This window comes from Meriones unguiculatus, chromosome 8 (genome assembly GCF_030254825.1).
Source record: "Meriones unguiculatus strain TT.TT164.6M chromosome 8, Bangor_MerUng_6.1, whole genome shotgun sequence".
Taxonomy (NCBI): domain Eukaryota; kingdom Metazoa; phylum Chordata; class Mammalia; order Rodentia; family Muridae; genus Meriones; species Meriones unguiculatus.
In genome coordinates this window covers 29536093-29552308 of record NC_083356.1, presented here as the reverse complement: position 1 = coordinate 29552308, position 16216 = coordinate 29536093, and positions in this window count along the sequence as shown.

Genomic DNA, 16216 nt, shown 5'->3' with positions numbered 1-16216 from the left:
ATCTGGAGTTTCCTAGATCAGGCTAAGATAGAGTCCAGCTTAGAGACTGATGTCAGAGACTATCCATAATGCTAGACTTCCAGAGGCCCTCTGTGGTAGGCTCCTGACTTTTTCCCTCTTTTCTCCCTCCCATTTGCCTTTCTGAGTGAGGATTGATCATTCTTACCCAGGGTCCTCCTTCTTGCTTAGATTCTTTAGGTGTAAAGATTTTAGTATGTTTATCCTATATTATATGTCTAATATCTACTTATAAATGAGTATATACCATGTGTGTCTTTCTGCTTCTGGAATACCTCACTCAAGATCTTTCCTAGATCCCACCATTTGCCTGCAAATTTCATGATTTCCTTGTTTTTAATTGCTGAGTAGTATTTATTCCATTGTTCAATGTTCCACAATTTCTGTATCCATTCCTCCATTGACAGACGCCTGAGTTGTTTCCAGATTCTGGCTTTTAGGAATAAAACTTCTAGGAACATAGTTGAGTAAATGTCCTTGCTGTGTACTTGAGCATCTTTTTGATATATGGCTAGGAGTGGTATAGCTGGATCTTGAGGAAGCTCTATTCCTATCCAGCAGGGTATAAAGGAGATGCTGATACTCATAACCAAACTTTGGGCAGAGTGCAGGGAGTATTATGAAAGAAGCAGAAGATAGAAAGATGTGGAGGGGATAGGAGCTCCACAATGAGAGCAACAGAACTAAGAAATCTGGGCCCAGGAGTCTTTTCTGAAACTGATATTCCAACCAAGGCCAATGCATACGATAACCTAGGACCCCTGCACAGATGTAGCCCATGGCATTTCAGTATCCAAGTAGGTTCTCTAGTAAGGGGAACAGGGATGGTCTATGACATGAACTTAGTGGCTGGCCCTTTGATCACCTCCCCCTGAAGAGGAAGCAGCTTTACCAGGTAACAGAGGAAAACAATGCAGCCAGTTCTGATGAGACCTGATAGGCTAGAGTCAGACAGAAGGAGAGGAGGAGCTTGGGACTTGGGAAGGGGAATGGGAGGAGATGAGGGAGTGGGATGAGATTGGGAAGGAATGAGGGAGGGGCCTACAGCTGGGATACAAAGTAAATAAACTGTAATTAATATGAAAAAAAAGTTTTAAAAAATTGAAAAATAAGGAAAAAAGAATAAAAATAAATAATTCAGAATAGCAGACTTTAACCTTTCAAATAGAGTCCTACAGGTACACACACACAGATGTATATGCACACACACACACACACACACACACACACACACACGCATACACATCACATCACATATTCACAAATGGCAGACCCAGAGGCTACTTAAGCTGAGGGCTGGCTTTCCCCAGGGTCAGATGATTGTTCAAGGTTCCTGAATAAACTGCATTGAAAAAAAAAAAAAAACATGCTAAAATCTAAAAGTTTATGGTAATTATTCCTTATAGTCCTAAGTTATAGTCAACCTGATTCTTTATCAATAGGAGAAATGTGGAGATTTCTTGTTCCTGAAATAGAACACAATTCAGCAAAAAATAAACCCATAAGTTCTAATACTCATTATAAATGAAATGTATTTGGAGAGAAATAGAATATGAAAGCTCAAATACAAAATCATATAATTCATGTTTCCATTTATGGAAAGTCCATAGCAACAGAAGTTGTGTTGATAGTCAAGGAAGCAGTAGCTGCCTGGAGGGCACAGACTGAAATAGGTCATGGGAAATTTTCTGGTTTTCCATTTACCACCCTGGAAGTCTTTAACACCATTACATGCATAAGTTAAAATCTCATCAGCAGGTATACTTGAGACCTTTGTAATTCACCCTAAGGATATTTCATCTCAATTTACAAGTTGATTAAGCGTAATGTGTACTATATGGTAGACTCCTCATTATGCATGAAGCACAGTCACTATGCAGAAAGTCTTCCTCCCTAGTGAATAAGCACCTATGTGTGTCATGCAAGAGAGTGAGTTACTAAAGTGAGAATTCACAAAAATGTTCATCGGTGAATTACATTCCAAAGTGTTAGGTCAACTTTGGCAAAATACTGTTTAAATACTCACACGTTTGTTTTCAGGTAAATATTTAGGACAGAGATAACATTTTCAGAAATATAGATATTGGAGAAAAATTTAAAAATTGTCAGTTGTGAGTACACCAGCATGGTGAGAAGAGAGAATTGGAGATTTTATCAGGAAATACTAGGGGGCTGGACATGGTAGCTTGTATACTATCCCAGCACTTAAGAAGTTGAGGCAGAATTTCTGTAGAATTCAAGCCAGTCCTGGAAACAAGAAAAAACATTTTTTAAATGAATGAAATAAGTGCAAAAAAAAGAAACAAGAAGAAAACAAGAAACAAGAAACAAGAAGAAAAAACAAGAATAAAATATTAAGACAAGGCTAGGGCTGTAATGCTTGAAGCGAACATATGTTTGATAGCTCTGGAGGTGCTTCAGCCAGCCACTTTAGGGAACTGACCTTAAGGCCAATGGGCATGACCATTACACCAACAGAGTTCTCAATCCATCTCTAGTAGAAATCTTGTCAGTGAAGAGGCATAAACCCAGTGAAAAGCTGTTTAAGTATATCCCAAAGGTTTCCTCACTGCCTCTCAGGAACATTTCAGAGAGAAAACATGTTCCTAGATGGCTGAATTTCCATGAAAAATCAGAGTAGTCACCACCTACATCAAAATTTAAAAAAAAAAATAATAGACGAAAACTGTGTGATACCCTCATTGATTTAGAACACGGGCAAAACACCAGCATACCAGAGCCCTTCATTTCAGCATGCTAATGTTCTCTAACAGCTGTTTCTAACTAACCCAAAGAACTTCATGAAAATAATAGTAACAACAAGAAAATAAATTTAAAAAAAGAATAAAAATAATGGCATGGTATGAACAGTCAGGGAGAAGGATGACTTGATTTGACATCCATCCAATGTTGTGTTATGTATCCCAAGGGGTTGTTTCACTAAACGCAGACCATACATTCACACAGCTATCTCAGTCCTGTAAAGCACAGTCAAATCTTAGAGAAAACATAAATGCTCAAGATCATATTTCAGTAACCCACCAATACAAGTCATATTCATCTTTTAAAATAACATATTTATCCATACCCATATTTATCCATATCTAGGAAGCTCCTATATCCCTCACATCGAACTTTTCTTAGTATGTTGCACTATTAAGTGTGTGATATTCATTCCTAGGAAACTTTTTTTTTTTCTGTATTATTTAGGTCCATACTCCCAGGTTTCCTTGAGTTTTACCTCATATCACACATCTGTTTGAAGAATCTTCTAGGACATTGGATGTGTCACCTTAAACTTCTCTTAATTGAGACAATTTTACATACTCTGTTTCTGACAACAATGACATTTTCTTATAAAGAATATTTTCTTTGGAGTTTGTATGATATTTTTCTTGTGAATTAACTGATACTGTGTATTTTTGAGATAAAGGCTGTGAAGGAACAGTGATGTTAAACTAAGCTAGTGAACTAAGAAAGACAAGCACAGCATGTTCTCAGGTCAATGCTAAAGGTAAATGCTCATCTTACAGAGAACAGCGGGTATTAGAAATGATAGGTGGGAATGAGAATGGATAGAACATGCCTAGGGGATAAAGGACTGTAGTTGGATATGAGGAATGACTTTTATTTATTTTTTTTTCAATGCAGTTTATTCAGGAACATTGAACAATCCTCAGACCCCGGGGAAAGCCAGCCCACAGCTTAAATAGCCTCTGGGGAGCCAACCCAGGCGTGCTACGGGGGCAATGCAGATAGGTCCACATAAATGGAAGCAAGCCAGATCCTCGGCCTTAGCCAAATGTGGAGTTGTTCGTGACAGAGAGCACTCACCATCGGGAAGGTGGAAGGCGGAAACCAGCTCCATCTTTAAGGCATAGCATTCCGCAGCTCTCTACAGTTCCCCCTTTTTGTTTTAGACGCATCAGGCAAGAGTAGAGGTCTGATCTCTGATATTAGAAATAAATTGGGACTTTGTACAGATGTTCATTTAGGTGTCATCCACCCAAAGAGCATCAGACCCGTCTGATACCTTTTTCTCAGAGGCGGGACATGGGGCATCAACCCGCATGCAATCAGACATGCTCTTCTCTGGGTCCAAAGCGGCTGACCCTGAGTGCAGTGCTTAGCCTCGCATCCTGAGCGTATCATTTTAGCTTTTTATGGTAGCCAACCATGCTTGGGGAGAATGTCCTGCTTCAATGGCTGTAAAGGCTTGAATGATCATGGCTGCATCACACTGTTGTGAGACTCTAATCTTGCATATATACCACAGGCAAACCAAGGAGACCAACACCAGAAGACCTGCTAACACTCCCATGCCCGCCCATTCCATTAGATGATTCATGGCTGCAGCAATCCATGTTGATAATCCTGTGGCTAGTCCTGCGTCCACTCTGGTAGAATTTACTGTGACAATGGCCACTCTCAGCTGCTCCATCGTAGTATCGAATTCTCCAGTCCAATTACCTAAAATATAGCTCGACAATTGTTTAGACAGATTTGCAGCACAGGAAAAATTCTCATGTTGTATGCTAGTGACACAAAGTCCAGCATACTTTCATTGACAGCCAGGTTGAGCGATTTGCCATAGGGTATCAATTTGCTCCTGCAAGAGGTCAATCCTCTGATTGAACACCATCAAGCTTCCTTTTAGTTGAGCATTAATTCCTTTATGTACAACTAAGGCATGAGCTACATTGGCTAAATGATTATTCAGGGTCTGAGCAGTCTGCCCAGTATGACTCATGGCTAATGCCCTGGTGGTAGCTCCAACAGCCGTCAATGAAATGGTAGTAACAATGGTGGCTGTATTTCCAAGATCCCTTTTCTGTCTGAAGAGAGTCATAGCGTGAGGGGCATCAATGGGCACAGGCACCCAGTGAGGCATGCGAGTAACAAGGGCATACCTAAATTTACTAGCATTCCAGCATTGGGCAAAAAAGCAAGTATCATTACCACAATTATTTGGCTCTATCTGGCTAATAATGAATAAAAATGGGGGATATAGACAAACAGGTGTGGGCTTATAGGAAATATTATGAGAAGCCTTAACCCCTCGTTGGAACATCCTGCGTCAGTTCTAGAACTAGCACTGGTGGTGTCCGAGGTCTGAGTAGGTTCAGGAGACCATTGCCCCCAGGGGCGAGACGTGCTCCATGCCAATTGACTAACTCCATGTTTTCCTCCAATTTTGAAAGTCATTTAAGGTTCTTAAATTATTTTTTCCCTTTTTTCTTAAATTTTTCATCAATTACACTTTATTCATTCTGCATCCCCCCATAAGCCCCTCCCTCCTCTCCTCCCAATCCCACCCTCCCTCCTCCCTCTGCTTGCATGCCACTCCCCAAGTCCACTAATAGGGGAGGTTCTCCTCTCCTTTCTGATCTTAGTCTGTCAGTTCACATCAAAAGTGGCTGTATTGTCCTCTACTGTGGCCTGGTAAGGCTGCTCCCCCCCCCCCCAGAGGGAGGTGATCAAAGAGCAGGCCAATCAGATTATGTCAGAGGCAGTCCCTCTTCACATTACTATGTAACTCAATTGGACTCTGAACTGCCCTGGGCTACATCTGTGAAGGGGTTCTAGGTTATCTCCATGAATAGTCCTTGGTTGGAGTATGAGTCTCTGGGAAGTTCCCTATGTTCAAATTTTCTTGTTCTGTTGCTCTCCTTGTGGAGACCCTGTCCTCTCCAACTCTTACTATTTCCCAGTTCTTACCTAAAAATCCGTTCACCTGCCCAACAGTTGCCCATCCGACTCAGCATCTGCTTTGATAGTCCGAAGGGCAGAGGCTTTCAGAGGCCCTCTGTGGTAGGTTCCTAGGTTGTTTCCTGTTTTCTTCTTCTTCTGAGGTCCATCCTCTTTGCCTTTCTGGATGGGGATTGGACGTTTTAGTTAGGGTCCTCTCTCTTGCTTAGTTTCTTTAGATGCACAGGTTTTAGTGGGTTTGTCCTATGTTGTATGTCTATATGAGTGAGTATATACCATGTGTGTCTTTTTGCTTCTGGGACAACTCACTCAGGATGATCCTTTCCAGATCCCACCATTTACCTGCAAATTTCATGATTTCCTTATTTTTCATTGCTGAGTAATATTCCATTGTGTAGATGTACCACACTTTCTGCATACATTCTTCAGTTGAGGGGCATCTGGGTTGTTTCCAGCTTTTGGCTATTACAAGTAAAGCTGCTACAAACATGGTTGAGCAAATGTCCTTTTTGTGTACTTGAGCCTCTTTTGGATATATGCCCAGTAGTGGTATGGCTGGATCTTGAGGAAGTGCTATTCCTAGTTGTCTGAGAAAGCGCCAGATTGATTTCCAGAGTGGTTGTACAAGTTTACATTCCCACCAGCAGTGGACAAGGGTTCCCCTTTCTCCACAACCTCTCCAGCATGTGTTGTCACTTGAGTTTTTCATCTTGGCCATTCTCATGGGTGTAAGGTGAAATCTCAGGGTTGTTTTGATTTGCATTTCCCTAATGGCTAGTGAGGTTGAGCATTTCTTTAAGTGCTTCTCTGCCATTCGGTATTCCTCTACAGAGAATTCTCTGTTTAGCTCTGTTCCCCATTTTTTAAGTGGATTACTTGGTTTGCTGCTTTTCAGCTTCTTTAGTTCTTTATATATACTGGATATGACTCCTCTGTCAGATAAAGGGTTGGTGAAGATTCTTTCCCAATCTGTAGGTGGTCGCTTTGTTTTGATGACGGTGTCCTTTGCTTTACAGAAGCTTTTCAGTTTCATGAGGTCCCATTTATTGGTTGTTGTTCTTAGAGCCTGTGCTGTTGGTGTTCTGTTCAGGAAGTTTCCCCCTGTACCAATGAGTTCTAGGGTATTCCCCACTTTTTTTTCAAGCCGATTTAATGTGTCTGGTTTTATGTTGAGGTCTTTGATCCACTTGGACTTCAGTTTTGTGCACAGTGACAAGTATGGATCTATTTTCATTTTTCTACATGTAGACATCCAGTTAGACCAGCACCATTTGTTGAAGATGCTATCTTTTTTCCATTGTATGGTTTTGGCGTCTTTGTCAAAGATCAGGTGTCCATAAGTGTGTGGGTTTATTTCTGGGTCCTCTGTTCGTTTCCATTGATCCACCATTCTGTTTCTATGCCAGTACCATGCAGTTTTTAAAACTGTTGCTCCAGAAGATCTTTTATTGTAGAGGATTGTTTTAGCAATTCTGTGTTTCTTGTTATTCCATATGAAGTTGAGAATTTTCCTTTCCAGGTCTGTAAAGAATTGTGTTGGTAATTTGATGGGCATTGCATTGAATCTGTAGATTGCTCTTGGTAAGATGGCCATTTTTACTATGTTAATCCTACCAAGCCATGAGCATGGGAGATCTTTCCATCTTCTCATATCTTCTTCTAATTCTTTCTTCAGAGATTTGAAATTTTTTTCATACAAGTCTTTGACTTCCTTGGTTAGGGTTACTCCGAGGTACCTTATGTCATTTGTGGCTATTGTGAAGGGTGTTGTTTCCTTAATTTCTTTCTCAGCCCTTTTGTCTTTTGTATACAGGAGGGCTAATGATTTTTTGGAGTTAATTTTGTATCCTGCCACTTTGCTGAAGGTGTTTATCAGCTGTAGGAGTTCCCTGGTAGAGTTTTTGGGGTCACTCACGTATACTATCATATCATCTGCAAATAGTGATAATTTGACTTCTTCCTTTCCAATTTGTATCCCCTTGATCTCCTTCAACTGTCTTACTGCTCTAGCAAGGACTTCCAGCACTATGTTGAAGAGATATGGAGAGAGTGGGCAGCCTTGTCTTGTCCCTGATTTCAGTGGGATTGCTTTAAGTTTCTCTCCATTCAGTTTGATGTTGGCTATAGGCTTGCTGTATATCGCCTTTACTATGTTTAGATATGTGCCTTGTATCCCTGATCTCTCCAATACTTTGAATATGAATGGATGTTGGATTTTGTCAAAGGCTTTTTCAGCATCTAGGGAGATTATCATGTGGTTTTTTCTTTCAGTTTGTTAATATGGTGGATCACATTGATGGATTTCCGTATATTGAACCACCCCTGTATACCTGGGATGAAGCCTACTTGGTCATAGTGGATAATATCTTTGATGTGTTCTTGGATTCGGTTTGCAAGTATTTTATTAAGTATTTTTGCATCAATGTTCATAAGGGAGATTGGCCGGAAATTCTCTTTCTTTGTTGAGTCTTTGTGAGGTTTAGGTACCAAGGTGACTGTGGCTTCATAGAATGAATTTGGTAATATTCTTTCTGTTTCTATTTTGTGGAATAGTTTGAAGAGAATTGGTGTTAGCTCTTCTTTGAAGGTCTGGTAGAATTCTGCGCTGAAGCCATCTTGTCCTGGGCTTTTTTTGGATGGGAGACTTTTGATGACCGCTTCTATTTCTTTGGGGGATATAGGTTTATTTAGTTGATTTACCTGGTCCTGGTTCAGCTTTGGTAAGTCAAATCAATCAAGAAAATTGTCCATTTCATTTAGATTTTCAAATTTTGTGGCATATAGACTTTTGAAGTACGTCCTAATGATTGGATTTCCTCAGTGTCTGTAGTTATATCCCCCTTTTCATTTCTGATTTTTTTGATTTGGGTGGTGTCTCTCTGCCTTTTAGTTAGCCTGGCTAAGGGTTTGTCGATCTTGTTGATTTTCTCAAAGAACCAGCTCTTGGTTTCATTGATTCTTTGAATTGTTTTATTTGTTTCCAATTGATTGATTTCAGCCCTGAGTTTGATTATTTCCAGCCGTCTACTCCTTCTTGGTGTGTCTGCTTCTTCTTTTTCTAGGGTTTTTAAGTGAGCCATTAGGGTGCTTGAATGAGCTGTCTCGATTTTCTTCTTGAAGGCACTTAGTGCTATGAACTTTCCTCTTAGCACTGCTTTCATTGTGTCCCACAAGTTCGGGTATGTTGTGTCTTCATTTTCATTGATTTCTAGAAAGACTTTAATTTCTTTCTTTATTTCTTCCCTGACCCAGCTGTCATTTAGTAACAAGTTGTTCAGTTTCCATGTGTGTGTAGGCTTTTTGTTATTTCTGTTATTGTTGAGGTCCAGCTTTATTCCATGGTGATCAGACAAGATACATGGGATTATTTCAATCTTCTTGTATTTGTTGAGGCTTGCTTTGTGACCCACTATGTGGTCTATTTTGGAGAAGATTCCGTGAGGTGCTGAGAAGAAGGTAAATTCTTTTGTGTTTGGGTGTAAAGTTCTGTAAATGTCTGTTAGGTCCATTTGATTCATGACCTCTGTCAGAGACATTGTTTCTTTGTTTAATTTCTGTTTGGTTGACCTGTCCTTTGTTGAGAGTGGGGTGTTGAAGTCTCCCACTATTAATGTGTGTGGATCTATATGTGCTTTAAATTTTATCAATGTTTCTTTCACAAATGTGGGTGCCCTTGTATTTGGGGCATAGATGTTCAGGATTGTGATGTCTTCCTGGTGGAATTTTCCCTTGATGAGTATGAAGTGTCCTTCCCCATCTCTTTTGATTAATTTTGGTTGAAAGTCTATTTTATCAGATATTAGAATGGCTACTCCTGCTTGCTTCTTGGGTCCGTTTGCTTGGAAAGTCGTCTTCCAACCCTTTACCTTCAGGTAATGTCTATCTTTGTGTCTTAGGTGTGTTTCTTGTATGCAACAGATTGCTGGGTTTTGTTTACGTATCCATTCTGTTAATCTGTGTCTTTTTGTTGGAGAGTTGAGTCCATTGATGTTGAGAGAGATTAATGACCAGTGGCTGTTAGATCTCTTGATTTTGATGTTGGCTGTGGTCATCAGGTTGTGTGCTTGGTTGCTTTTTGTTTTACTGAAGTGAGGTTATTTATTTCCTGTGTTTTCTTGAATGTAGCTAGCTTTCTTGGGTTGTATTTTCCCTTCCAGTGTCTTCTGTAATGCTGGATTTGTTTGTAGGTATTGTTGAAATTTGTTTTTGTCATTGAATATCTTGTTTTCTCCATCTATGAGGACTGAGAGTTTTGCTGGGTATAGTAGCCTGGGCTGACATCTGTGTTCTCTTAGGGTCTGCATGATATCCGTCCAGGCCCTTCTGGCTTTCATAGTCTCTATTGAAAAGTCAGGTGTGATTCTAATGGGTTTGCCATTATATGTTACTTGGCCTTTTTCCCTTGCAGCTTTTAGTATTTTTTCTTTGTTCTGTATACTTACAGTTTTGATTATTATGTGGCGGGAGGATTTTCTTTTCTGGTCAAATTTGTTGGGTGTTCTGTAGGCCTTATGTATTCTAATTGGCCTCTCCTTTAGCTTGGGGAAATTTTCTTCAATGATTTTGTTGAAAATATTTTCTGGGCCTTGGAGAAGGGAGTCTTCTTTTTCCTCTATACCTATTATTCTTAGGTTTTGTCTTTTCATATTGTCTTGCATTTCTTGGACGGTCTGTGTCAGGAATTTTTCGGATTTAACATTTTCTTTGACAGATACATCGATTTCTTCCATTGTATCTTCTACACCTGAGATTCTTTCTTCCATCTCTTGTAGTCTGTTGGTTATGCTTACCTCTGTAGTTCCTGTTTTCTTCCCTAGATTCTTCCTTTCCATTATTTCTTCCATTTGTGTTTTCTTTAATTTTTCCAATTCTATCTTCAGGTCTTGAGTTGTTTTGTTTACTTCCTTCACCTGTCTGATTGTACTTTCCTGTTTTTCTTTTAGTTCCTTCAACTCTGTTTCTTTCATTTCATTCAGTGTTTTAAGCATTTCCTTTCTAAAGGCCATAAACTGTTTGGCTGCAGCTTCCTCTATTTCTTTACGGATGGCAATATTCTGTTTGAGTTTATCTTCCTCTATGTCTTTACGAATCTTATTTGTTTCCTCTGTTATCATCTTCATGAGCATACCTGTTAGGTCATCTTCTTGGATTTCAGTTATGGTGGGGTGTCCAGGGCTACTTGCCCCTGGGTAACTGGGTTCTGGAGATGCCATATTGCTCTGTCTTTTGTTGCTTGAGCTTTTACGCTGGCCTCTACCCATTGTGTTATCTTAGGAGTTTGGGGTTATTTTCTGGTGGTTCCTGGGGATCCTGTGGTGGAGAGAATCCCCTTTGCAGAAAGCTGGTTTTCCCTGAAGGATGTCTTCTCAGCTTTTTGGGTAAAGTCCCTGGATGGCTGGTGTTTTTTCAGGAGTTGCTCACCTCAGGGATATAGACCTGAGTGGTAACTGTGGTCTTTGTTAGTCGAGAGGGTTCTCCTCTCACCCAGGGAAGTCCTGAGGGCAGCTGCCCTGTTTCTGGGTTTCTTGTTGCAAATTTAATGATCAGCTGCTGTGACCCAGTTGGACATCAGGTGCGCCTCAACTGTTTGTGCTTGTGTCTGGAGCACAGCTGAGTGCTGGCGCCTCGGCCCCACTAGACTGCTAGACTTTTTCTAGGGAAGGATTGGGTGATTTAGATCAGTACAGTTTCCTTCCTTCCCCGTGGATTCTCTGGAGACACGGACTCCTAGTGTCTTTTTTTGCCCTGGTGCACACTGCTCAGTGTCCGCCAGCTAGCTGGCCACAGAAATTTGCCTGTGCCTGGAGCACAGCTGTGTGATGGCGGCTCAGTCTCTGCCAGCTGTCTGGTGCGCAGAAACTGCCTGTGTCTGCCTTTGCGGCTTTTGGGAGCCCGAGTGGCTCCCTAAGCTGGGTAATTTTCCGGGGACCTTTTCAGGTTGGGGGTGAGCTGAGTGCTCTGAGATCAGACCCGCCGTTTCTATCTCCGGCGAGCAGGCAGGCAGGGCTCTGTGCAGGAACCTGGTTCCCCGGCTCTGGCTCCGGGCTGGCTCCTGGGGTGCCTGTGGAACCCGCCCGAGTCTTTTCCAGGGGATGTCTGGGTGACCTAAGGCTGGTCCCAATCGTTTCCTGTACCCTGGGGTTATCTCTCGACTGAAAATTCCAGTCTCTGATAGTGTGGTGCCCAAGGTTCAGTCTGGGACCATGACCAGAGACACTGGCTTGTGGCTCTGGGCTGGGGCTGGGGCTGGCGGCCGGCAGCCAAGCGTCTGGCGGAACCGGGATCTCTCCCGCGGTTTAGCAGGGTGAGTTAAAAAGCTGATTGAATCCCCCACCGTGGGGTATCCTCTCACCTGGGAAACACAATGACTGTGTTTTATGGCCGAGAGTTCTGATTGCTGTTCACTGTGCTGATCCTGCTGTGCTGCTGCTCAGAATGAGAGTCCTCCTGGCGCCGCCATCTTGCCCCTCCCCCCGAGGAATGACTTTTAATGTTTTAGAATCTAAAGCATAGTGACATGATTGAGGTTACTGCAAGCTTGAAAATTATCCACATTAATATCTGGCAGATACTTGAAGTAATGTCTATTAAATAGCCCATTCTGGTGATTACAGATTATATGGACACAGGGGTCAGACTTTATACAACATTTTTGTGTGTCTGTGTGTATGTTTGTGTGTGTGTGATATTTCTAATTGCAAAGATGCAACTTTTTATGTAATTCCACTCTGATATTAATTTAAGAAGGATAATTTGTTTGAAGCCCTTTGCCAATAAAATTCCTTGTCTCCTCCTCCTTCCTCACAGCATACTTTAGAAGAGTCAATACATGTAGCCCATACTTATGTTCTTGTTTTTAGAAACTATTGTACAGGCTGAGGCAACTTTTTCACACATCATTGAGTTCATGGTATTCTGAGAATTGCTAGTTCATATTTCTTTTAATGTGTCTGTCTTTTCATTTACATGTGTTGGCCCAAGTGCCAGCAACATGCCTTGCCTCTTTTTGGGTGGAAGCCTCTACATGATCAGTGATTCAGTTGAATATTGTTAATGCAGTCAACTTATGAACACCTTCACAAATAGGACCAATATCCTGTACATACTGGTATTTCTCCTTGTTACATCTCAGCGTCCTTTAGAAACTTCTAAAGTATGTTCCAGTTATGTGCTTACACAATATCTCTCGCATTTCATATGTACCTTTTTATCACACATCTCCATATCTCAATAGAGAAAAGTAAGTTAATTGGAAGATCATTAATTTATTCCTGTGTTTATGTCCCACCTTTTCCTTAAATAAATGATACTGTCATGAACATGAAAGTACAAATTCAATAAGCTGTCTGAATATGAAATTATTAGACTGGAGAAACTCAGAAGTGTTCCCTTTTTACATTCCAAACAAGAGTTCTCCAATTTCTTTACATCCTTGAAAACATTGGTAACTGGTTTTTTTTAGAGATTTTTTAATTTTATTTTTTTTTATTAATCACACTTTATTTACTTTGTATCTCTCCTGTAGTTCTCTCTTTCCTCCCTTCCCAATCTTCCCCTTCCTCCTCCTTCTCCACGCATGCCTCTTCCCAAGCCCACTGATAGGGGAGGTCTTTTTTACCTTCCTTCTGATCCTAGTCTGTTAGGTCTCATCAGGAGTCGCTGCAGTACTGTCTTTCTCTGTGGCCAGGTAAGGCTGCTCCCCCGTCAGGGGGAGGTGATCAAAGAGCAGGCCAATCAGTTCATGTCAGAGACAGTCCCTGTTCCCATTACTATGAAACCCACTTGGACACTGAACTGCTATGGGATACATCTGTGTAGGGGTTCTGGGTTATCTCCATGCATGCTACTTGGTTGGACTATGAGTCTCAGGGAAGATCCATGTTCCCAGATTTTTTGGATCTGTTGCTCTCCTTGTGGAGCTCTTGTCCCCTTCAGGTCTTACTAGCTCCCACTTCTTTCATAAGATTCCCTCCAATCTCCTCAAAGTTTGGCCATAAGTCTCAGCATCTGCTTTGATAGTCTGCAAGGCAGAGGCTTTCAGAGGCCCTCTGTGGCAGGCTCCTGACTTGTTCCCTGTTTTCTCCTTCTTCTGGTGTCCATCCTCTTTGCCATTCAGGATGGGGATTGAGCATTTTAGCCAGAGTTCTCCCTCTTGATTAGTTACTTTAGATGTACAGAATTTAGTAGGTTCATCCTATATTATATGTCTATATGAGTGAGTATATACCATGTGTGTCTTTCTGCTTCTGGTATAGCTCACTCAGGATGATCTTTTCCAGTTCTGACCATTTACCTGCAAATTTCATGATATCCTTGTTTTCTATTGCTGAGTAGTATTCCTTTGTGTAGATGTACCACAATTTCTGTATCCATTCCTCATTTGAGGGGCATCTGGGTTTGCAGCTTCTCTCTTTTACAAATAAAGCTGCTACAAACATGGTTGAGCAAATATTCTTATTGTATACTTGAGCCTCTTTTGGATATATGCCTAGAAGTGGTATGGGTGGATCTTAAGGAAGCACTATTCCTAATTGTCTGAGAAAGCACCAGATTGATTTCCAAAGTGTTTGTACAAGTTTACATTCCCACCAGCAGTGTCACCCAAGTGACACCACATACATACATGCTGTCACTTGGGTAATTGGGTTTTTTTTTAACCTTTTAAAAATAATAACAATCATAAAGGATGCTTGACATGTCAAATGTCTATCAGTGGATGGAGAGGTAAAGTAAATGTGACATACACATACAGTGAAATGCCATCCATCTACAATGAATAAGGACACTTTCTAGGTATCCTAACATAAGATTGTCTAGAAAATATAGCATCATGTAAAATGCACCAGTCAGGGAAGGACCTGTACTACATGATTCCATCTTTCAGAAGTGCTTGAAGTAGACACATTCTCAGAACAGGAGGTAGAATGTCAGCTCCTGGAGGTAGAGAGAAATGGTGATTTACTATTCAATACACATGAGATAAATCAATTCCATAGGTCCACTGCACAAAGTCTAAGCTACAACATGCAACAACACAGTACTGTAATCCTAAATTTTGTCAATTAGTAGATACCATATTAAGTGTTGTTACCAACAGAAATTAGGAAATAACACAGGAAAAGCATATTTTGGAATTAATTAAGCCATATCAAATCATTCTAATATGTTAATCCACAATTAATCCAAAACATTAATCAATGTAGGAAGTTACTAGATATTACCATGAAAATTAAAAGAAAGGACATGTACTGTTAAAACATGTGAGGGTCCCAGGGATATGGCTTGATGGTTAAGGGAACTTACTGCTATTACAGAGGACACGGGTTTATGTTCCTAGTAGCCATATGACAGTTCACAATAATGTGTACAATACTAGTTTTGGTGACTCTGACATTCTCTTCTGGTGTCTACCATAACACACATAGACATGTGCCTTTAATATACACACAGGCAAGACACCATGAACATAAAATAAGCAAAATTTTCTTTACTTTTAATTTTTAAGATTATAATGTAATTACAACATTTTTCTTTTCCCTTTCTTTTCTCTAAACCTTTCCGTATATACAAATTTACAGACTCTTTTTATTAATTTTTAATTGAATATATATTTGTATACATATATATTCTAAGTACTCCTAAATAAAATCTACTTAGTGTGTGTACTTACATACTCATATGTATGTTTTCAGGGTTGACAATTTGGTAGTGGATAATCAATTAGTGTGTTCTCCCACATGCAATATTCCTTCATGTCTGTAGTTATCTGTGTAATATGGAGACCTACTGTGCTTTGCCCTGCCCATTTTGACATATCTATTGGTGTAATCTCTCTTCAGCTCATGATTGGGCAGTCACACATATCTGAAACACAGGAAATTTCATTCTGTGAGTAGCATAAAAACAACAGAAGAAAAGGAAGACAAAAAATCCAAGGTAGCAGAAACTAAAGATGAAGACTAGAACATGAATAACAATGATGTTTTCTCTAAATTGGTATTCTGGGACTTCACAGGCAACCAGGTGCAGTTCTATCTTAGAATCTTTAAATAAAACCCCTCTGGTGTTTACAAGTCTGTCTTTCACCTTTAGATACTTATCAACTACACACTCACAAGACTGTTATAAGTACTGAATATAGAGTATAAATTACATGTATGTGTATATAAAATACACACTCAAGAGTTTTATAAAGATTAATGTTTTCATGATTTTTAATTAAATTTCTGTTAAACTTTTATTTTTATATTAATTACAGTTTATTTACTTTGTATCCCAGCTGTAGCATCCTCCCTCATTCCCTTGCCAATCCCATCCTCCCTTCCTCATCTCCTCCCATGCCCCTCTCCAAGTTCACTGATAGGGGAGGTCCTCCTCCCCTTCCATCTGACCCCAGCCTATCAGATCTCATCAGGACTGACTGCACTGTCCTCCTCTGTGGCCTGGTAAGGCTTCTCCCTCCTCAGGGGGAGGTGATCAAAGAGCCAGC